At 38.8% G+C, this 23,914-nt stretch overlaps 1 long non-coding RNA gene across 1 annotated transcript; it reads left to right on the top strand.

Moving 5' to 3' along the window:
• The first annotated feature begins 631 nt into the window (after positions 1-631).
• On the top strand, positions 632-21,932 carry LOC132654092 (uncharacterized). The gene is made up of 4 exons (XR_009591776.1): positions 632-968; positions 4,299-4,373; positions 19,419-19,565; positions 21,317-21,932. It is a non-coding gene; the product is annotated as an uncharacterized LOC132654092 (long non-coding RNA).
• The last annotated feature ends 1,982 nt before the right edge of the window (positions 21,933-23,914 follow it).

Genomic DNA, 23,914 nt, shown 5'->3' with positions numbered 1-23,914 from the left:
GAAAAGAGGAGACAACTCACCCATGAGCCTAAGGTGGAGGTGGAGAAGTAAAAGTAGGAAAATTTTTTTATTTGAGGAAAAGGAAGGGGATTCATGAGCTATCCCTCTTTATATCTATTGGAAAGCCAGTCTAGAATGGCCTAGTCGATACTAAATTCTAGTCAATAGTAAAACAAAACAGGCTTAGAAGTACACAGTGGTAGGGAGGCAGAGAGCTGTGTCTTTCACAGTTTTATTCTGCAATGAAGTAAAGGACCTTGCAAAGATATATATATATATATATATATATATATATATATATATATATTTGGCAATCTTTTTGTCCCTAATAAAGCTAAGTCTTGTCATGGTGAGTAATGTTAAAAAAAAAAAAACAAAAAACAAAAACGAAAAAAACAATCAACCAACCAAACAAACAAACAAAAAACATACAGAAAGAAATAAAATGGAGCCCAATCATTTCCATGCTTTCAGAGAAAAGCAGTGGTAGAATTTTTCAGACAGGGACCCCTGTGTGTGAGTTTTGTTCCTACAGTTTATACAAATGCCCACAGGAACAGAAAGCCATGCGCAATTTTGCATCTTCATTTCTGCATGTACGTTGAGAACATTCTTACGAGATCAGTTTTCTTTATAAAATACATTACTGGTCCATAGAACTTAATGTTCATATCATGAAATTAAGGAGAATTCAGACTCTGTTCTTCATTCTTGACCACTTTGTCTTATACCAACAAAGCGTCTGGGGTACTAAAGTGACAAACTCTAGAGGATGAGAACTTTGGATCTGCTGTGATTACACAAAGAATGAGGGGCGGAGTCAGCACCACGATTCACGTGCTTGATTTTGACAAAATAAAAGCATAATAATGGCCTGATGGATGAGTGAAACTCAAAGGGCGTGTACATTTCTACATTTTCCTCTCTACATTTTCATCTACTGAAGAAAGATGAGAAGCTTCATAAAAGTAAGTAGCCGCTGACTGGTTAGGCTTAAATCCTGGGTCCCCTAACTATAATGTCTTTGGCTCTAATATAAACATAACAAGAGGGTGCTGGTGAAGACCAAGGAGACAAAAATGAGACTTGGGAAGTAGAGGCAAGGAAAATCAGGATTGTAAGGTCCTCTTTGGCTACTGGCTACATAGCAATTTCAGGGGCAGCCTCAGCTACAGAGACCTTCTCTCTCTAGAGAGAGAGAGAGATTTCTTTCAATTATATATACATATACATTACACACACTTATATTATTTGAAAGGGAATATAAAATAAATACAAATCAGAAGACAAAAATAAAATGTTACAGAAGAGGCAGCCAGGCTCTGGGAATAAGTTTTAAAAAACAATGCTGACCACTAAAGCCAGCGTGCTGAATTTGGAGGCACTGTGAGCAGTATTACACATTTTAAGCATTAAAACAATTCCCACAGACCTGGTCCTAGATCTATTACCAATGGAATGATCATCAGTTTCTCGAACATGTCTCATTCCTGGTGAGCAATAGCAAAACAGACACAGGCAATACAGTCTGTTATCAGAAGGGGAAGGCGAATGGTTTTGCAGGGTTTTTGAGATGCCCCTCTCTCTGTAGTGTCTGAGGAAGTTTGCTTCTAATTACAGCACCCTGACATGACTGCAGGCAGGGGAAGCTGCTATTTTGTGACAAGGACCGCTGACAGACAGCTTCAGGAGCGTTTAGTTAACAAATCATTACTTGGTGTTTTTAAGACTTGCACCTGAACCCAAACAGAACATGTAACTGTCTTGGCAGAACAAAGCCATCAATTGTAAAACAAATCCCATAAAGGAAGCTAGGATAAGCAGGGAGGGGAAATAAAGTAATTTATTCAAATTATTTGAATAGTGACAATATGCACTCCCCCCCCCCCCGCAAAGTAACATAAATTTGGAATCGTTTATAAAAAGAAAAGAACACCAAGTGTGAACAATGATTTCTTTGCTTTAGTTCAAGGACAAGTTGTGGGTTTTGTGCTTTAAGAGTTGGAGAACACTAAAATGAAAATGTAAGTGATAAATACACCATTTACCTAAGAAAGAACCACTTAGAGCTTGCCTTACTTGCTGGAAAGCAGGTGGTTAACAATTAACTTTGCTACCAGAAAGAGCAAAGGTAAAGTAAAGAAAAGAGAAAGGTAAAGTAAGCAATGCTGTTGTGTGATATCTTGACCTTTACCAAAACCATGATTCTTAAATTGCCATCTGCTAACTGGCAAAAGCCATAATCAGGCAGAGAGGATAGAGAAGGGCAGAGCTCTGTCCAAAGCAGAAGGGAGGAAAAAAAAAACTAGGTCAAAGCAGCTGCATTAACTATGATTTTTCAAAGGCTATTCTAAGCACTGAAATTCTGATACCTCATTCTTGTGACAAAAATTGTAATGAGAACAGGAAATGGTACCCCATGAATCCACTGCTCTGACAATGATTTAATGAGAATGGGAAATGGTGAGAACATAAGTAATTCGCATTATGATCCTAAAGTTGTCATCTGGTGGTTCTGCTCAGATGCGGAGGGATGAAGGATGTGGGACATCAGCTGGGAGAGTGCAAAGAAAAGCATGAAGATGGTGACATTGTGTGGCCTGGAAGTAATGGCAGAGCATGTCAGTGATGGAGGGGAAGGGCTCGGGAGGGGCTGCAGGGGGATGCAGAGCAAGGAGTTTGTCTGCTGAATGACAAAACTGGAATGCATTTAAAGGTGGCATGGCTGCCAACTGAAGGGAAAAAGAGAGAAGATAAGGCAAATGTTGGGACAGATGACTGAAGACAGGAAGGAACTAAACGGTCAAAGAAGAATGCACAAATTCTCCAGTCTGGCCTGTAGAGAGAAGGTATATTATTTTTCTTGGAGATATTCAAATTTGTTGAATAACTAATTAACTTTGTTATTCTAAGTTGTTGTTTTTTTTTTTTTTTTTTCAAAACTTATATTCCAAAACGGGTTCATTGTCGTCCGGGCTTGCTCCCAACCTCAATGTGTAGCTCAGGCTAGTGTGGAACTCCTCTTGATTCTCCTCCTCCATCCTCTGAGAGCTGGAATTGTGGACATGCACCACCATACCTGTTTGCATGTGGTCCTGGGTCAGACATCTAGGGTTCCCTGCATGCCTGGTTAGCACCACATTCTGCTTGCCTAGCCCCTACCTCCACATACAGACCACACATTTTCTAGGAGGAGGTCACAATGCTCCCCAGCAGAAGCACTGAGTCCTGTTAGGAACTGAATGCGTGGCTAAGAAATGCAAAAGTGGCAGACACTAATTTCACTTTTGCTAAAGAAATTTTGACCCATTTCTCTAAGCAGCAGGTCAGGTTCCAGTGGGTTTTAATTCTGGAATTATTTCAGAACGTTTAACTTTGTTGAGTAGACCAAACAATTACATTCTCTGTGCACATTTTGGAAACACATTACCACATGTGGAAACAACGAGTGAATACAGTTGCTTAATTATGCTCATCCTAACCTGGTTTATGCTTCAGCAACTTTAACCCCATTTCTTAATAAGTTCATTTGCTAAGACTGGCCCAACATGGAGCAATGTTCTGACCAAGAGATCCCTTTTCATGAGAGAAGATACAAGCATGGCAGAGATCAAATGATGAAAACACTTTCAAGTTAAAAAAAAAAAAGTTCTGGTAATTGTAATACCAAAGCAGCCTAGAAACAATGTTCCATGTTCATCCTACAAAATTAACATCAGTAGTAACAATAATGACTATAAAGATTGAAGTTTTTTTTTCTCCTGGTTCTCAGCTTCTTTTGTTTATACACTGGGAGCACATATTTGAAATCCGAATGCAACTTTCATATAAAGAAGTACCCTGGTTCCTTCTGAACAAGTCAAAAGCCTTTCAGAAGGCTTTCAGATGAAGAAAAATGACTGGAAGCCATTAGAAAAAAATTACTGCAAACTTATGTTAGTGCAAGCCCCCCTACTTTGCATTTTGATTCATATTTAAAATATTGATTCCATCAAATGGAGGAACAGTTAGTGTCAGCAAGAAGATGATGGAGGCAATGAAGTCAAAGGGGAACAATGTAAACAGTGAATTTATTTATTTACCCTTAGGTGAGGGGGCCATATTTCACTGATATGGAACAGTTACTCAATTCGTTTCATTAATTTAATCTTCCTAAAGTACTACTTCACACTCTGATGCAATTTCAGAGCAAACACATCACTGTGTACTTGTTGAATTCATGGCTAATGATCCATGAATTTATAATCGAGGATGATTCATAATTGACTGAACCACCTTATTTTACTCCCCTCTTACAGGAAAGGTTCACAATGAAAGACCAGAATGTGCAGAAAAGAAATGTGAAAGTCTCCAAAGTTGAACCACAGTAAACGGTAATAATGTCTAGTGAAAATGAAATATTTAATGTCCATATTTAGGCTCTCACTCATCCATTATGTGGCCATGTAAGGGGTGTCAAATGTTGATGGGAACTTCAATTTGACCTGGCAAAAATGAAGTAAGCAACTTACAGTATTTCATCCATTCTGTCCATTTTCACCATGAAAGATTGGTTCCCTAATACTCTTTGTTCAATCCAATGTCAAGGTCTTAAAAACAAATTTCTAAAGCACTTAAGAGGTTCTTTGAACAGCTGTATTTAGTAACAAATGACAGATATCTATTAATGCAAGTATGTCTTATATAAAATATTTTAATGTGGATTTCTGGCGATAGTATATTCTTATTAACATCAGGTATAAATTGACACATCACAGAAGTTCTTTCAGATGAAAGATCCATTTAGTCTCATCTTCAAATTATGGATTGATACAATATTCTGCACCATAATGGCTCCTAAAGCATTGTTAGTGTGATGTATTATTCATGTTTTCAGGTGCCATTGTTTCAGTTCTCAGCAGAGTGCCTCACCAACCCGAGTATATCTGAAAATGAGCTGAAGACAATGTCAAGACTTTAGTCTAATAGGTCACCTAGGACATCAGGGCACTGTGTCTATACAGTGCTGGACAATATGCTCAAATTTGAGGAAGTGAGACCTCTCAGTTCTAAACCACCTTCTCCCATCACACCAATACATTGTGAATTGCACATACTATCACAAAAGATGCTGAAATCAACAAATGATTATTATTGCTTTACGAATTGAAATATTCAATCCAGATAAGATTAAATATTGGTTAAACATGGGCCATCCCCTCCCTCCCACTATGGATAAAACAAATCATTCTTCTCAGTTGTAGAATCAAAATTTAGAGTTTAGTTCTTAACTTTCTTCTAAAAGGTCATCTGTTGAAGACTTGTTCCTAAGTACGGCAGTCCTGGGAGTCACAGTACCTTTAAGAAGTAAGATCTAGTAAGGACCACGGGTTGCTGGTTGTCCCTGGCAGCAATCCCACAGTTTTATCTTCTGCATGCTTCACCGTAAACCGCAAGTCCGGAAATCATGGACGGAAGCTTTCAAAACTATGAGTCCAGGTCCACCTCGTTTTCTGTCCCAGTTAGTTTTAACTGTCAGGTTGACACAGTTTAAAGTCACCTGAGAAGGGAACTCAACTGAAGGACAATTGCCTTGACCAGACTGGCTTATGGGCGTGTCTCAGGGAGATTATTTTGTTAATTGATACATAAAGGTCCAGCCCATGGGGGTGGGGGGCACCATTTCCTTGGCAGGTGCTCCTGGGCTGTATAAGAAAGCTGACACATGACAGTAAGAGCAAATGACTGGACCATCAATTAGCATTTCTTTCCTCCATAATTTCTGCTTTGAGCTCCTGCCTTGCCTAATCTCAGTGACAGAGTGTGACCTGGAAGTGTAAGAAAAATAAATCCTGTCCTCACCTCAGTTGTTTTCAGTTGGATCATTTTATTACAGCACCAGAAAGGAAACTAGGTCATTTCCAAATAAGTTGCTTATCTTGGGTGTTTGTCATAGTAACCAAACACTGAGTAACGCACTGATCGCCATAAAACTCACTTCCCAGACTTTTCCTAAGCACACAAAAAACATTGTCAAAATGCAGATTGTGATTATACAACTCTATGGGACCTGGTCCTCTGCATTCCTTACCAGCTCCCCTGGAATTGCTTCATTGGCTACTAGTAGAGAAAGGGATGAATGGCCACCCACTTCAAACCTTAGTATCTTACTGTATACTAACCACTTATAAGAAGGTTATAGTGAGAGAACCAAATGAAAAAATCGTGTAAAAGGGCTGTTTAGTTTTTTTTTTTTATTGCTGCATAACAAGCTACTTCATCTTCTGGCGGCCACTTTTGGAGATTAACTACCCTGTTTATTACCTTGTACTTAAGACCCAATAAATGTTTGTTTAAAACAGATCCTTGAGTGAGTGCAATTTGCTGGCGGAAGCCAATAATAGATCATTATCAAGGCCTCACAGGATTGCAGATTTAATTACCAGAAAGTTCTTCTGACTTTAACTGATAGTTGCTATCTCCTAATAACTTACACGGCTTCTGCTTGTAAGAAGGCAGCAAAAGCCGGTTCAGTCCTTTCTACATGACAGTGTTGCTTGTACCTGTATGACAAGTGGTTATTTTGTTTGACTTTATAAATTTCATTTTTTTTTTAATTTATTTTTTTAACCAACTACCTGGCTTGGTTCAAGAGTCAGAAAGCATTGCTACAGATGCTGAGATTGTTCCTGCATCCGGACAAGATGGGGGAGCTGAGTATCTGCCACCTCGCCTCATGTCATCCTCCCCACTGCTGGGTGTGCTTGGCTCTCTGCAGAATGTTGCAGTGGGACACAGCTTCCTCCCCTGATATGCCTTTATTATTGTCTGCTACATGAGCTGTTCACATGTAACTGATGGTCTTAGAGTTAGCTACTAGGAACTAAGTCAAGCCAGGGATGAAGGAAAATCAGCTCCCCTGCCTGCCCTCGTGTTCCTTCTAGGCTTTATTATCAGCAAGCAAACTCCTATCTTAGTTTCTCTCTAAGTTTTCATCATAGGCATCTATAAGCAGACATAAAGTGCTTTTTCTTTTCTATATAAACTGTTGCCCATTCCACTCCTTCCACAGGAGACCTTGCTTTTTGTAGTTTATCGTAGTTATGAGGATTGAACCCATGGCTCCATTCATGCTAGGCAAACAGAATTAATTCATATACCCAGCCAACCTTATTTTTTCATAGCTAAAGTTCTGAGAAAATGTTCAATATCAGTACACATAGCCTGCCCCTTCCTTATCGGTACTTGGTGCTCACTGGGAAAATCCATTGCTTCTTTTTCTGGTTACCCTTTGCCATTGTTACAGGGACTGAATGATAAACATTTCAACATTTTAGTTACCTCTCCTGACAGAATATTTTCAAAATATCTTACCCAAGGTAAACAATTATTCTACCACATTTTTCTAGCACACTGAAGGAAAACCATTCTCTCTGCTTGGAACAGAACATGACATTCAAGTTGAGCTCCTCTCACTGCTAGGTCATAGGCTGATTGATTCCAAACCTGTAAGCAGAGGAAGTTTGTGTTCTGTGTTTTGTAGTTGACTGTTTTAAACACAGAATTAAAATCATACCTCTCTATGCCCATTATACCCACCTTGTTACTGCTGGCTCATTGTCTTATCCATATCAACAATGTGCAATCATTGAAAATTTTATACCGTTACTGGACTAAGCCCTAAAATATGGACTGTATGTTTGTCATCATTTAGTTAACTACAACATTATGAATTAATTATCACCCAGAGAAAGTAAGTCACACACAAAGATGTCATTCCCATCTTTCTATAACCTGCACAAAACAAGGGTCCTCATTTCAGTGTTTGGTAACATTATAGACTATATGGATGTAAATGGATTTTCTACAGAGAGTGGCCAGTAGCCACCATTCTTTAAGTATCATCATTTGAAGTCAATATGTTCCTAGGCACAAGTCAACTCATGCCTGTTGGCACAGCCCCTAAAAGGCTGAGGCAGGAGGTTTGTCAAGAGGTAAAAGCCAGGCTGAGCAACTTAGCAACTTAGAGACCAACTGAAGTACATAGTGAGATGCTATCTAAAGGGGAAAAAAAGATTCCTAACGGTGTTCTGATCCCCTCTTCTGCATCAACCACGCAGATGTCACCCACTGTTGCCGGTCGTTAAAACAATAATATAACAACAAAATCCAAGCCGTATCATGGATTTCTTTCTTTTCTCCTGACAGACAAAGAAACAGAATTTCACTGGCAAGGCTCGCTGTGATGATCATTCTATACAGAGGCCGTAGAAATAAGTGTTCTGCATTACAAGATGTCCAATTTGCTTATTCTAGACACAGAGACCCATGCTTGGCCCCACCCTAGAAAAGAAAACATCTCGTTCTGTCTCTTCTAGAACCTGATTTTTTTTTTTTTAAATTTCGGGACATTAGGAAAGTATTCTCTCATTTCTATGTCTCCCTGTCCTCCCCCCACCCCTTACTGCTCATGACTGGCCATTCTTCTTCATGCCATTATTTTATTTAGTATCTCCTAAGAATCTAATCTGTAGAAGCTTTTTACACCCTAGTGTATATCTGACTTAGCAATTTTATCTAATATTATTAAAATTATTATATTTTGAATTGATTCTAATAAATTTAAATATTACTATATATATATATGTATGGTTTTAGAGAATGCCCCCTTAGAATTTTGGGATGATAACATGTACCTGGTAGAGGGGGAGAACCAAGATGAGTTCTTTCTGATTTCAATATTTGTATCAAGGCAATGTGCATGCAGAGTTGAAACACGTAACACTTTGTGATCCAATTGTGCAGGGCCCAAAGGATCTAAATTCGAAGCAGTGTAATACAATAGAAACACTAAAGCGTTTTTCTTTAAATAATGCAAATCCTCTCAAGTTTTAGCATTTCATCAGAGACTGCAGTTACAAGCAGGTAGACTCAGCAGAATGTGTACGTTGCTACTATAATGGAGTAGTCATCATTTTAATCCCATCATCTAACATCTCATAGGGGAGCTGTGCAGTTTTGGTGTTTATTGTATTATTTTAATATCCTGATGCCAACTATTACACCTTTATCTGCCGGTGGTACTGGAAACTGAAGACAACCTCATCTCCATACTGTAGTCTAACCCCCTTCTCTCTATATATTTGCCTCTGAGCCATCAAATAACTTTATGTGTTTGTATGATGGCTCCTGCTCAGATTGGCATTTGAATAACTACTGTAAGGATACAAATCTCTCACAGCCACTACCTAGAATCTCTGCTTTTCAAATCACGATTTTATTTCCTGACAAATTTAAACTACAGTGAGATATGATGAGAATATATAGTTTATCAAGTTAGTTGAATAATATATTAACCATGGAAAACAGGTTGGCAATTCCTTAGAAAACTCAATAAAGAACTGCAAAAGGTTCTAGCTACTTTTGCTCCTGGGAGTCTCTGTATGTGTGTGTGTAAAGTCAATATTAAAAAGAAGTAGTTTTCCTCTAGTCTAGTAATACATTAGTCAAGCTATGATCAACTGAAGTATCTATCAACTTATAGAAAATATGGATGCTCTTTAGATATAAGGAGTAATGGGATGCTATTATTTGTGGCAAAGTAGAGGAAACTGGAATACATTATGTTAAATGAAATAAGCCAGATACAAAATAAATAAATTCTGCATTTTCCCTGTATAGATGCTAAAAATGTTGATTTCATAGAATTTGAAAGTAGAATTGTGGTTGTTAGAGGCTAGGAGGGGACAGGAAGAGTAAGGTAGAGGGCAGATGGGTAGGAGTTAACAAAAAAAGTTACAAGCGGAATAAATGCTAACATTCTACTTCACAGCAGGATGTCTACCACTTGCAAGAAACTACGAAGAACTATAAAATAAATATTCAAAAGTTCAAAACACAGACATGTGCAATGTCAAGGGATGGAAACACCAATCACCCTTGCTTGGCCATTATCTACTGCATACATGCATCAAATTATATTTCAGAACCCCACACATGTATACAGTTAAAATTTCTAACATATGACAAATATGGTAAGCGTGCAAACAAAGCTATCCAAAGTTAATGTAGAATTAGCGACACAGGTAGGTGGATATGCAACACATTTTGTCTTTTAATCTTATGAGGAACCCAAGCTCCCTCTAACTGTATCTCCTACCAGCTGTGCAGACCAGGCAAATTTCAAGCGCTTCTTTGAAAAATATAAAATGAGCATCTCTGCACTCAAAGAGTTACTCTATGAATGTAGAATAAGAACTCAAAACATTAAGTCTATAAGATGAATCTTTATACAGTTTTGGGGAAGGAACCCTTGCATTGCCATCAGGCTATGGCAGAAAAATCTTCCATAAGCAGTAATATAAGAATAACTAAGTCATAAGCACTCAGAATCACTGAGTCAGGCCACATGCTGGCTACAGAACCACTATGTAGTACATGCTTGCTAACGCTAACTGCTGTTGTTCCTGTAATCATCCTCTCCCTGCACTCTGTAAAACACTCTTCCATGAGACTGTTTGTTTAGTAGACACCAAACAGATGTCACACAGCCAGAAATTATGATGCATTTTACATTTCTTCTCGGAAATTCTCAACGTGTATTAGGATGCTGACACACACGTGGGGTACAAGCAGTTTGATGGTAAATAGCAAAGACACAGCATATTTCACCGTGTTTAACTTTGCATTGCTTAAACTTAGTTTTGTGTAGAACAATTATTTTTTTCCACCGGGTACTCTACATCATCCCATGGAACACTGTCACAAGCAATTGTAAGGCGGACAGTACAGCTCAGCTTTGCTGTGAAGTTCTAGGAGACAAATGGTTTAGGCTCGGTGAGGCAAGGGGCAGCATTGAGCACTGGTTTTCGCTAAGACTCAGATAACAATTTATACAGTTTTAATGTAAAATAAAAACAGACAGCGAACCAGCGTTTGTGTATTTGCCATAGCCTGTGAGTCAACCCTTCTTAAAGAGACAACATCATATTTCAATATGATTCCCATTATGGCAGCATTCAGGCACGGGGCCGTTCAGGGGTGAGTAGATTATGAAGACGGATTAATGCAACTCTCACAGGACTAGGTTAGCTACTATAAAAGTCGGGTGTTATCAAAAGAGGTTGTGTGCCCTGTTTTCTCTCTTCTGTATGCCGTGTTCATCCTTCTGCTTCTTTTCTAAGTTAGGAAACAGCACTGAATTTCTGAGTTCTAGCACTGTGATCTACACAAATCTCTGTCCTTTATAACTTTCTCCGCATCTGAAAATGGTGTAAGACAAACAACTCATCCATTGGATGACATCTCTTTGCTTCCTTCAAATGGTAATGCTGGCCTGAGATCACAGATTCTTGATATATGGCCATTCCATGAACACATAGCACTCGAACCACCAACTAAAACTTGATTCTCTCTATATTCTTTCTATATGAAACTACCCCGTGGCCTTCCTAAAGTTGAGAACCAAGTATGTAACATTTTTCTCAGTATGAATCATCAGTTGACCAAGGAGTCCACCCTAACACTGGACTTAAATGAATTCAAGTTAGATGAGCATGCGTTCAGCTCTTTATCCCAGGTCAATGTGTGATTAATAGCAACTGTCATAAACACATCATTAGAGAGTGCTATGCTTTGGGTATGGCAGGTTAGTCCTCTACCTGGAGTACAGGTTTTTAACCTAGAGATGAACATCCTGTTAAGCAGAAGACCTGTGTTAGAAATGATGCTTTCTGGCAGGCACTGAGTGACTCAGGAGGACATTTATACACACTACATATAGCAGATGTTGAAAAGATTATTTTTTTTCCCAAGAATATGTAAGGATTATCTCCTAAAATCACATCCTCGACTTACTAAACAAGCAGAACTTTATGATTGTCTCGGTACCTTTGAGCCTCCGGTGCTGACCGCAGCCAGAAAAAGCTTCAAGCAAGTAGCGCATCCAAGAAGTTCTTAAGTTTCAACTAAATCTCTTGGCCGAGGAGTAGAGTAACTGTCACCATGAAAGATAAAAAGAGCATACACAATTGAGTTTCATAGCCCTAAACAATAAAAGACCTGAGTTACTGCTGTGACACAGCCGGGAGACATTAAACTGTACCAGGAGAGTGCTTTGAGAAGTTACAGGTGTCACACACACCTAAGGAATCACGTGTGTGTGTTTTCTTGCCTTACAGTGGGTGATGTGACTCCTGCTTATGCATTTATACAATAGAGATGGGAAGAGGGAAAGGGCACATTGAAGTCTTTGCTTTTATCATCCTCTGATTATAGTTACTTTGCTTCCAGCATTTTTTAAAAATCTGAAACATAACTATTTTCCATTATGGTTGATATTTCTTGGTGAAAAATATAGTGACACATTCACTTAAATGCTGGTTTCTTGTGTAATAGAACACTTTCAATACAGAATCTTTACTTGGCTTTACACTTACACACAGGTCAGCAATCTACCGAGTGCCAGACACTAAATATTTTAGGGTTGGCACCCAAGAGCTGGTGTCCTCAGTAGTCTGAACAGCTCTTCTCACGGACATATTAATAGTCAGTTTTATAGTCTGCATTTAAATAAGTTAAACCATTCTTGGCAAACAAACCTTATACAAGCAGGTGGTGGGCCAGATTTGGCTGCTCTTTGGTGACCCCTGCTCTAGAGTATTGACTGTTAGAAAAGATAAGATTATAGAGTTCTGGATGTCCATCAAAATGTGAAATCTAGCAGTTTACATGCCAATGAAGGGATTCTGTGTGTGACAAGGAAGAAGACACAGTTGTAAAGTCACCTATGCTTCAACCACCATCAGGCTTCATGTGTTTGTCACGCTTGGAATCCTTCAACTGATATCAACCCCCCAGACTTCACTCTTCGTCTTTCAGTCAGTGAATACTCATTTCCAAAGAGTATTTAGAATAGTATTTGGCACAGTATTTCTATTCAAAGAAATATTAAATATTTTTAAGTTAAATAGGTCGTTATGCCTTCTATTGACACTAAAACCATATATCAACAAATGATAGCTTTACACTTTGTAAAAGATATGGGTTTCATTAGACAGAAAATATTTAACAGCCTTCCATTAAAGTAGTGTATTTCGTGCAATAACATAAACGTATATTTTTTAAAACCAAGAAGTTTCCTTCATCTATAAAACAAATACAACTAATAAGTAAACATGCACAATTATGTATGCTCTAGGGCATCTTCATTTGTCATTGAACCCAAGTGCAGTGGTGGTTTGTCATGGCTTCTGGTTTGGCTGCCCAACCAATCACTCCTGAATTTGATTATCTTGAGACACCAATGTTCTCTCCACTAAATAGACAAGCTTGCTTCTGATCTTACCAGTCCCATGTTGGCTCTCATGTAATTTCTCTTGAAAGAGGCCACATGAAGAAAGAGGCCATCCATCCAGAATTTTCTTTCTTACAGATGTGAGAATAGAGAGAAGGAATCTCAAGGGCAAAAGGCCAGTGGTTCTTGCTTGCATTCCGCCCACAACAGCAATGTCAGAAGCAATAAGGGATATGGTCCGGAGGCTGGCGATACAGCTCTGTGACACCCTTGTTGAGCACAATGGGATCTGAGTGCAATCCTTAGGACCTACTCGCATATTTGTAATTCTACAGCCAGGGAGGTAGAGACAACAGAATTATAGGGACCTCTTGGCCATCCATCCAAGCAAAATTATTAAGTACCACATACATATAAGAGATGCTGCCTCAAACAAACAAACAAACAAAAAACAGTATAGACCAACTGAAGAAGCCACCCTAAACTGACCTCTAGTCTCTAAACACACACCACACACTACACACCACACACACACATACACACACACACCACACCCCCACACACACACTAAAGAAAAAGGGGCTAATAACCACACTAAGTGTCTTTTCTGTAATTAATCATCCTGTGACTGGGTGATGCTGCTGTCCTTGTAGTCTCCCAACCTAATATCATACCTTACCCTGACATGTCTTGGCTTACTGTTTGGGGCAGAACTGTATTTCCAAGAATGGATTCTGGATTTCAAACTCTAATTACCTGTGAATGACCTTGCTTAAAAGTGAGGTTTTTTTTCCCCCCAGCAAATCAGCTTATGACAAGCATTCAAGATAAGTGATGGTTGAGATTATGCTCCTAGGCAAAACCGGACTATGGAGAGGAAAACAGACAAATGCAGATTTAGAAGCCAGGATTTGACCTAGGACAGAGTCCTAGCCTCAGCCTAGTCATAGAGTGGAAGCTGGCATTTTAAGTTCACCTCATTTGTATCTACTGGAGGTGAGGAAGCTGGGCATTCATACCTCTGGCCAGCAGATCTGGTTTGTGAGTGCCCCTCCACCAAAGTGTCCCCACAACACTTTGGACACTGTGCATGTTGGTATATTATAATACAAGTGCAGTCATTGAGCAGGCATTTGAAATCATTGTCAGGCCAGAGACTCTAGAACAACTCTTTGGAGAGTCTGAGTGTGAGGGACACTGATGTAACTAAAGGGACCTTGAGAAATTGGGATGAGGTATGGAAAGTGGCTAGCACAACTGTGTGTGAATTTCTCTTTCACCAAAACTTGCTATTGAGAACAATAACCTCTCTCTCAGACCTCTGACCTCTGAAAAGAAGAAAATCATTTGCTTTCTTAAACCTTTGAAAACATACATGCAACCTTAAAATATTTCTGCAAAGCCCAGTTTTTATAAAGCATGTTGTGTTTTAAATGCATCAAGAGGAACTCAATATTGAATGAGAAACTTGTGAAATACTTAGTAAAGTGAAGATGCTATAAATATTTAAACATATCAGTTTTGTTAATACATATCTCTATAGCTCTTCTATTATCATCAACAAATCTGTTCCAAGCGCCTCTTGGTTAATGAAGTACTGTTGTTGGGACTGTAAAAAAAAAAAAAAATCTTAGATGTGTTTTCTGATGTGAAGGGTTCATAGGCCGCAGTCTGTAGGATCTTTAGTTAAGAGTTAAGTCACTTAATATCTCTGAGCCTTTGTTACCCTTTCTGTGACTTATGCCAACCTCTATTTTTAAGTCCTGTTTTAGTGGTAATTTCTGGCTCACTGATATTTTCAACAGGCTTATGGAAATTTGATTTCTAGTCTTCAGACTATTCTATCGATAAGAATGGATCAGCTGTGGAGGTCAAGAAATAACTTCTTCAATGGTTTTCATGAATGAAATCGGCCATGTAACTATAACAATGTTAAGAAACACTGGGAATAGGATATATGTAAGAAGTCGTACAGAAGTAACAACTAGGGAGATCACATCCATAGAATTTAGAGAGAGATGGTGGTAGATATCAGCCTCTCAAAGACCTACTGGGTGACTGGCATCCATATCACAAGTCAAGTTCTCACTGTAATTTACATTCCCAGAGAGCTTGTCTTCAAGGCGATAAAGGGATAAGCAGAATTTCTAAGTTGGGATAAAGGGATAAGCAGAATTTCTAAGTTGGCTGACAAATTTCACAGTTGAATTAAAAAAGTTGGCCTTCCAGGAAGTCAGTCTGTGGGTGATGAGCATGGTTAATATGAGCTTTGTTTTCTAAGGGGTTCCCAATCTTAGGGCATAATGTCAAGTTTGTGATCTATGATGGAAATAACCTGAACCTTGTTCAACTTTCCAGGAAAAACCAGATTGTGGCTTAGCAAGTAGCCAGCATCATTTTCTTTAAAACAACTATGATATTTCAAATGTATTAAGTTCTGTAGTCTTTTTAAGATTGCTGGGAGTCCCTTTAGCTAAAGCCATACAAGGTTCACGGTGCTCAAAACTGCCAATCGGATCTATAAAACCTTCATCCATTCTGATGAAGTGTTTGAATTCAGACAGTTGTTTTATGGACTGCTGATCCCTTAGCCTGTAATCTAATGTTCACTGCTATCTGAAATATGTCTATGGTAATTTGATTCTTGGTTTTGAATGTATTCTTTCTGGAGAGGAATGGCAGGAATGTAAACAGTCCTTTACTTACAAGTTCAGCCAGCGATCACCAAAATAATTTCAATTTAAGATCAGTTAACAGAGGATGCTGATACTTTCTTATCCTCTCACCCCAGAGAAATTATAACTCTCTTCTTCAGAAGAATTTAAAAGATATTGACTATCTCTTCTTTTTTCATTACTTCTGGTATTGCTTCCCTTTTTAGGCTTGTTGTTCATGATAATTCTGTGGGAACTTCATCTTGGTTTATCAGTGCATGCATAGACAGGCTTGTCTTTTTAGAAGAGAAGAGAAATAAAGCAAAATGCATAAGATGGGTGTAGAAAGAGGGAAAGAAGGAGACAAGGATTGAAGCAACGAAAAATGAGAAAAAGGGTGAATGCACCTTAAATCAAGTGCATACATATTTTTAAATTCTACCATGGGCTATGCGTGCTCAGCTGAAGACTCTAGGCCAAGTATTATGGAAATAAAGAAAAACCGGGCATTAATTTCCAGCTACTAGAACAGATGCCATATATTTATAGATAGCTTAATGTAAAGGGTTATCACAGTCTCCCAGTAAGACAATGAATAGTGACTGAGGCAACAGAAAAGGGAAAACTGACCTCCAGTGAGCTAAGAGCCAGAAAGGGGCATGAATGAGCTCATGCAAAGATGGGCCTTGACATAGCCCTTTGAGGACCCTTGAGGCTGGATCTTCCTTTCAGTTTTTGCCCTAAGCTCACTATGAAATTCTTCATGCAAATTCTCTGGATACCCATCTTCTATCGCCCAGCTCATTTTCTGCCTAATTTGTTTTCTTCCCTTTATTCTCTTCCATGATTCTTCAGGGGAAACCCATGACACTTTTGCACTCACACACCACCTCTCAGTGACTCTTGAATTCTAAGACATCGTTGATCAAGAATAACACTTGCTCTCTTCTCCACTTTGCAAGCATGACATCCCTCCAGGCTAGTGTAGCAGCATACTTGTACAGTGTGAGAGTCCACTCTTCGTTACTGTGGGTTTTCATTTTTATCAGCTCTCCAAGACTCACTCCGCCTAAGGCATAACCAAGACCTAGACCTATACTCTTAACTCAAGAGCTGTGGAATCACCTTCCTTTAAACAATTATTTTTATAATCCAAACCCCCTTTTAACAGAGATTCACACCTGAAAATACTTTAATAAAAGACTCACAATCCATTTCAGATACATTAATGGGAAAGCCCTAGTTCACTCAAGTGTTGAATGAAGTCACAATAGAGGATTTACACTCTGTACCACAGTCATAGTCTCCATATCTTCTCATTTGGCTGTTGCCTGCTCCTTTCTATGTAAACAAGAAATAATGCACTAAATTATCCCTTGTAGGAAAGCACAAAACATTCAAATTGTAACAGAGTGGTAGTGAGGAGATTAAATTGGGAAATAAACACAGGGAGGGTCTAGGGAAGATAGGGTTACATAACTATCTTCATCTTCTAGAGTAGATGTCAAGAATCACTGATGAACATGAAATGACAGCTCAAATATATTGTTTGAAGACAGAAAGTCCTTCAGAATGTCTAGTCAAAATTAAAAAAAATAAGTAAAAGTGTATAGGTTGACAAATTAGAAAATTTCCATCCTGTACGTTCAGTATCCCATATTCAGATTTGAAAAATGAGATACAGTAATGAGTTGTCTAATTTTCTCTTTGGAGACAATTCATCTAAGAACTTACATGGAAACTCATTAAGAGTACTTTCTTCTACCGGTAGACCTAAGACAACGAGGAATACAACAGCCGTCTGTGTTTTTATTAGAAACCCTCATATATAAAATATACAAGTGTTTATGAAAACTTCAAAAAGCATTTATAATTTTTTCAGCAGCAATTTTGCGAATTAGTAGATTCCATACTTTTGTTGGTAGAAGGTTCACATCCTAAAATACATATTTTTCAGTTTTAACTAGAATGAAATATATTTTCATGTTGCAATATAGATGTTAAGTGACATAGGCCAGTTCAGACAGAGGGGTTTTAAGCAGCAGATTGTGGAGAGTTATCTTCAGGGGGATAGTCTATGTATGAAATCTTTTTCAGTGTAAATTAGATCATTTGAAAATATTTGGTTTCTAAAGGCCAGCACATCATTTGAGAATCAGTGTCCTAAATAGTCCCAGCAGGGTCCACCTCAGCCAAAAATAGTCTCCACTCTATTTCATTCCCTGTGGGTGATAGGCCATGCCTTCTCTCTGCTTCCCCTCTTTGCTTTCCTCTCTATGGGCTTTGCTGACCCTGTGGGCAGTTCTTGGTCTTGTTTGTTTGTTCTCTGTTTCTTTTTTTGGTTTTTCAAAGTTCAAGTCATCTTTTTCTAAACACCGACATCACAGAGTCAGTGTATATTTTAAATTATGTGTCCGATTGAGTCAACAATTTGTATGTCCTTGCTTTCAATTCCAGAAGTAGCTCAGTGTACCATTTTTATGTTTGCTATTAAAAGAATGAGCAAAAGAAGAAGGAAAAAAACGGCAAAGATGTGTGTGGAGAAAGGAAAAAGCAAAGCCTCATCTCAGATGGTTTTTTATATAAATAGATCGTTTTTCATTTCCACCATTGTGTCCTTGATCCTTGGTGGAGCAGAGCAAATAGAACTCTGAAGAGACCTGTTCAGTTCCAGGGCATGATAAATTTGACAGAGACACTGAACCACAGACACGCTCATAAACTATCTCTCTGACCAAGATGCCTCTTTCCCAAAGTGGGTAGCAGTGGAAAATCTCAAGTGTTAAGAATTCTGAAGAACATCTAAGCAAATCTTTACCAGGAGCAAACAGGCCAAGTAGACCTTTCGGCAAGCATCTAGAAATAGCACTAGCATCGCAAGAAGATGTATTTTAAAACATACTGCGAAGTGCATATAACCTGAACACAGAGCAGAACCTAAAAAAGGTCAGACACTTTAGGGACAGTACAGAGCCTGCAGCACATGGGCACTTTGAAATACAGCAGTGCTGGAAGGCATGCTGCGCCTTACTTTTGGAGAGGCAACCACGAAAACCATTCTATGCACGGCTGACAGAAACACGCACTTAAATGTGGTTACTAGATAAGAAGAGAAGCTTCGTAAACTTGACTTTGAACTTTTTTCCTTCCAGCTGTACAATGTCTCTGGGTAGTCTACATGCTATTCATCATCCTTTGATTCAATGTGTGGCCATGGATCACCTGATTACAATTGGGCCTGTGCTAGACACTGAGAATGAATGATAAAACCATCTATGGTGCCTGCCCTTGTGGGGTATAAGAGCAATTAGGCAAGAAGTGTGCTTGCTAAACAGCCACACTTAATACAGAGAGAACATAGTCTCAGAAACGCAGTTTTGTCATCTTGCAAACACCTCAAAGCGCATATAGGACAAATTCAGATGCTGTAGCTTCCTGTACCCTAGGTCACCCAGTACATGTATAACATGTAATCTATTGCTTTGCTCCAGGATCTGTGATGAACACAACACGATGAAATCAAGCACAAGAAAAAAAAAAAATTGATGCAATCAAGAGGTTCAGTAAACACCAGATGTATGAGGCTGCTGCTAGCATATGGCGCACGTTTTTACAGTAAACATTTTTATAGGTAAAAGGTATGTACTCTAAAATAATCACAGTATGCATAGTAAATACATAAGTCAATAGCATGACTGTTGATCATTATTACCAAGCGTTCCGTATGGTATATAGATCCATGTGCTATCCTTGTGTGTAACTGACAGTACATTAGGTTTTTGTTGCACCAGCGTTCAGGTAACTAATGTGGTGTGCTATGCTATCACAATGGCTAGAATATTATTAGGTGACAGGGATTCTTCAGCCCTTTATAATGTTATGGGAACATCATTGTACATATAGTCACAGTCACACATGGGAATAACTCGAGTGAACAGCCACCTTTTCAAAGGCTGTTCCCAGGCATGCCCTATGGACTCCTAACCCGACTGTAGAAGTCAGTGGACTATCCTGAGAGGAAAGATAATAGAGCTCTGAAGAAATATTAAAAGTTAGACAGATGTGTCATAAGTCAGTAGAGGAGCAGAATTAGGGGGTAGGAAGCATGTTTCAGGGAGAAGAAAAGCATCTCTGAGTGTTTTGTGAACGTCAAAATGCACACTTTCAAATTCTGATTCCTGATAGGGATCAGGAGGTAACACAGCGCATTTTTCATGAACTCACTTGAACTAAAGATTAAGCCGAGGTTTAAGGTAAATATGCCAAAATATCATCATTTATATTTGGCATATTTACTAAAGTTAATGAATGGAGTTAATTCCCTGAATGTCTGTGTCCATAAGTTCCAAAGAAGCAAAAAAGTGATCTAATGAGGTGTGTTTTATGTGAGTTCCTTTCTTCCCATTCAACACATGATAAGCTTGCTGTCTGCGTGAGAATTCTAGCAGTTCTCTGGGTTTGCTAACCATTAAAACAACAGTCCCACGACTTAAATAATAAACTATGATTGCATTTTTCATGTAAATGAAAAAAATTCAATAGCTACAGTAATTATGCTTTATCACTTAACTAAACAAGTCAAGGAATCAGACACACAACTAGTGGCTCACTCTTAGAATCCCAGCATTTGGAAGGGTATGACAAGAGGACTCCAAGTTGGAAGCTAAAAAGGGAGACCTTGTCTCAAATAATAATGATGAAGATGACGGTGACATAACAACAACAACAAAGCCTTTTGAAAATACAGTACTCATCATACTGGCTAATGAGTCCTTTACAGACTAAAATTTTGGATTATAATTTTCATTTTTGAAGTACTACAATGGATTGTTGGAAAGTATTTGCCCACAGAAAATGAGGACCCAAGTCCAACTCCTTCCCCAACCAGAACCCAGGTTAAAAAAAAAAAAAAAAAGTCAGGCCAGGTGGTGTGTTTGTAATCTCAGTTGTGGCAAGGCAGAGACAGAAGGATCCTGTAGTTACTACCAGCAACCCCAGGGCCAGGAAGAGAGGCTGGCTCAGAAAAACATGGCGGAAAGCTCCCAAGAACGGGAACACCCCCCCCCCACACACACACAAGCACATACACTTCTACCTTTATACACATAACAATGAGGCCTGGTATGTCAGCCTGCTGAGGAGACTTTTTTTTTTTTTGCCAAGACTCTGAAATCCTACTTTGGGAGGTCAGAGCTAGAAACGTACAGTCTGGAGGCCGGATTCCCTAATGTTTAAGACATGCCTGGTGCTCTTTAAAGATCTGGGGTCCTGATGACAGCACTACTTTCTATGGCTTACTTTAGCGAACATGCTTCGTCCCCTTGCTTTCTGACTGGAAATTCTCATTGTTATTGACTGATTTCAATACAAAGTGAGATTCTCTTCGTAGATGTTCCGGGCCAAAGGTTGACTCTCCGACGCTAGCTGCAAGCTCAGAGCTAGCTCTTCATAGTAAAACACATGAGGTATTCCAGCCCGCCTGACCTGCCAATCTCATCACCAAAAGGAGGTGCCATCTTTGCGAATATGATAATTAGTCATAAACAGACATTTTTGTTATTTCTAGTCAGTTCTCTGGATGAAAACTCGTGCAGGCCAAAAATAATCCCATTTCTTGTGGAATGTGGGTGTTTACTTCTTAGACACCGTATCTGACACCAGTGGGTTTTCAAGCCAGGGGATAGTATGTTGGGTCTAATCTGTTATGAGACTGTTTGAGCGTAGTTCAGCATGCCTCACAGATCACAGCCTTTATTTTCCCCATGCCAGAATGCCTGTAGATGGTGTTTATTTTCATGGAAATTTGCTCACTAGCTATTAATAAGTAGGGGCTATAAAAAGACAATTGTTCTTCTGGAACAGGGAAACTGAGGATTCTCATTTTAGACACCCCTTGACATTTCCTTTTCATTGTAACCTTGGATTATTTAGCTATTCCATGCTGGAACATTTTATGCAAAGCGAGAAAAATGCTACTTTTATGAGCAGGCTATAAATTCCTAACTAACGCCTCAAGTATGCACCCTCTTCCCTTCATCTGAGAATTAAAGTAAATGAAAATATTTCATTATTAATAATCTAATTCTCTTTGGATCTTTGATTAATACCATTTTGATATGAGATTTTCAAAATTGGGTCATATTCTGTATAAATTTTTGAAGGTAGAAGCTATATACAAATAGATAAATTTGAGTTAAAACCAATTCTCTTTGAGGAAGATCTAAAATGGATGTAATGCTTCTTGTATTAAAGATGAAGTAGCCGAATGCTATGTATCCCATCTCCAAAATTACTCCTGCATTGAGACTTTAAGCAATTTCTTTTCATTAGTGGTGAGACAGTTGTTTTCATAGTTTTAAAATTTTCAGTAACGTGCCACATCAGGCAATCATTTTGAAAATTTTATTATTATTATTAATTTTTATGTATATGAGTTTGAGCCTGAGTTTATGTCAGTGTACCGTGTACAGGTGCTTTAGAGTCCAGAAAAGGACATTGGATGTCCCTGAGCTGGAGTTATAGCTGGTTGTGAGCTGCCATGTGGTGTTGAGAATCGAACCCAGGTCCTCTGCAAGAGCACCTGGTGCTCTCAACTGCTGCATTATCTCTGCAGGCCTCAACACCAGACAATCCTTGGTTCTTTTTTTTTTTTATCCTTTTTGCCCAGTGTTAGCAAAATTTATGTTGAAAGGTCTCTGCATACATGGTCAAAACAGAGCACTTAAGAAAAAAAATATTTTGGGGGTGGGGAGCAGGTCGTAGTGAGGATTTTTTTTTTTTTCCCTGAAACACTGGGCTATACCAGGAAGCATTTACCTCCTCCCCCCTTCACAGCATAGGGCTGTGAGGAAGCCTTATGCGAACAGATCCATTCAGGAAATCTTATGAAATGGTCACTTTCCTGTGGGGCCCCTCATCTGTGCATTTAAACTTTCAGCCCATCTTTCTGTCAAACAGGAACGTGTAACTAACCTCTAATGCAGGCTGCTGGGGAAGGCTTTGAAAGCCTCAGGAAGTGTCAGAGTTCCAGCACCGAACTCCCAGCAACCCTTCCCCTCCTGTGTTCTCCGGTTAACATGCACACAGCTGCTCATGGCGTGTAATCAACTGATTGTTACACAAGCATTTTCTAAAGCTATGACAATCTCAGATTTATGAGGTCAAGGAGTGCAGACTTAATCCATTCAATAGCTGCAATTTATCGTCTGATTATAATTGTATACACAAACAGACGAATGATTTAGATGACACAGTGTGAAGATGAAATCCGTTTATTTTAAAAGGGTTTCTAACCTTTAAAATATGTTGCCATGAACACCTTTCGATGTCTGCTTTTAACAACACAATTATTATTGTCTTATTGATCAGGGTTTTATTAGGGATTTGACACTTATATTTCATGCTAATCGAAAAAGGTATAATTTTTCTGCACGATTTTAACAAGAATATGACTGTAATTAATTATATCACTATTATGTTTTCAGTATCTTGAGAGAAATGCTTAATTTATCACACATGTCTCCCATGCATATGGGAACCTCGTTTAAAAAAGACAAGGTGCGTGATCCTTAGAGATGACGGGATATGACATGGGAGCTATATTTATAGATTCTGCCGCCATGCTGACCTGGCTCCATAGTGACAGCTCTCCTGGAATGAGATTGTACGTTAGCAACTTAGCAAGCCTGGGTGGCACCCAACATGACCATCCTCTGGGCTAATAATGGTAATTAGTGGTCATTTCCTAATGACTCCATAGATCAGAGAAACAACTTGCAGACAGGGCCAAAGTGGTTGGATAACGTGGCGATATATATTTCAGATTTTTCCCCGCAGGTGCAGGTTTAGCCAATGACTAACTGCTTGGTTATCGAGGACAGTTTCATTTATTTAATATGTCAGCAGCTGTAAACTTGACATTTGCTATAAAAACCAGGTACACTTGTATGTATCTGTATTTACGTTTGATTTCAAAGATATTACTGAT

This window comes from Meriones unguiculatus, chromosome 5, assembly GCF_030254825.1.
Source record: "Meriones unguiculatus strain TT.TT164.6M chromosome 5, Bangor_MerUng_6.1, whole genome shotgun sequence".
Classification (NCBI taxonomy): domain Eukaryota; kingdom Metazoa; phylum Chordata; class Mammalia; order Rodentia; family Muridae; genus Meriones; species Meriones unguiculatus.
The sequence above is the reverse complement of the archived record's forward strand: the minus strand, read 5'-3'. Positions and strand labels throughout refer to the sequence as shown.